Here is a 1,214-nt window from a genome sequence, read left to right on the forward strand (position 1 = left end):
TTCTCTTCTCCAGACTAAACAACCCCAGCTCCCTCAGCCTCTCCTCATAGGACTTGTGCTCAAGTCCCTTCACCAGCCTCGTTGCTCTTCTCTGGACCCGCTCCAGCACCTCAATATCCTTCCTGAACTGAGGGGCCCAGAGCTGAACACAATACTCAAGGTGTGGCCTCACCAGCACTGAGTACAGGGCAAGGATCACTTCCCTGCTCCTGCTGGCCACACTGTTCCTGATCCAGGCCTGGATGCCATTGGCCTTCTTGGCCACCTGGGCACACTGCTGGCTCATGTTCAGCCTCCTGTCGATCAGCACTCCCAGGTCCCTTTCCACCTGGCTGCTCTCCAGCCACTCTGTGCCCAGCCTGTAGCGCTGCAGGGGGTTGTTGTGGCCAAAGTGCAGGACCCGACACTTGGCCTCGTTGAACTTCATCCCGTTGGAGTCAGCCCATCTCTCCAGTCTATCCAGGTCCCTCTGCAGAGCCCTCCTGCCTTCCGGCAGGTCGACACTCCCTCCCAACTTGGTGTCATCTGCAAATTTGCTGATGATGGACTCAATCCCCTCATCTAAATCATCCATAAAGATGTTAAACAGGACTGGGCCCAACACGGATCCCTGGGGGACACCACTGGTGACCGGCTGCCAGCTGGATGCAGCCCCGTTCACCAGCACTCTCTGGGCCCGGCCCTCCATCCAGTTCTTAACCCAGCACAGAGTGCCCTGTCCAAGCCATGGGCTGCAGCTTTTCCAGGAGTATATTATGGGAGACAGTGTCAAAGGCTTTGCTGAAGTCCAGATAGACCACATCCACAGCCTTTCCCTCATCCACCAGGTGGGTCACCTGATCGTAAAAGGAGATCAGGTTGGTCAAACAGGATCTACCCCTCCTAAACCCATGTTGGCTGGGTCTGATCCCTTGTCCATCCTGTAGCTGCTGTGTGATTGCACACAGGATGATCTGCTCCATAACTCTGCCAGGCACCGAGGTCAGGCTGACAGGCCTGTAGTTACCAGGGTCAGCCTTGCAGACTTTTTTATGGATTGGGGTGATATTTGCCAACTTCCAATCATATGGGACCTCCCCAGTGAGCCAGGACTGTTGGAAGATGATGGAGACCGGCTTGGCAAGCTCTTCTGCCAGCTCCCTCATTACCCTAGGATGGATCCTGTCTGGTCCCATGGACTTGTGAGGATCCAGATGATTCAGTAAGTCACCAAC

This window comes from Empidonax traillii, unplaced genomic scaffold (assembly GCF_003031625.1).
Source record: "Empidonax traillii isolate 1590-97213 ecotype Southwest subspecies unplaced genomic scaffold, ASM303162v1 scaffold44:size1908036, whole genome shotgun sequence".
NCBI classification, from domain to species: Eukaryota; Metazoa; Chordata; class Aves; order Passeriformes; family Tyrannidae; genus Empidonax; species Empidonax traillii.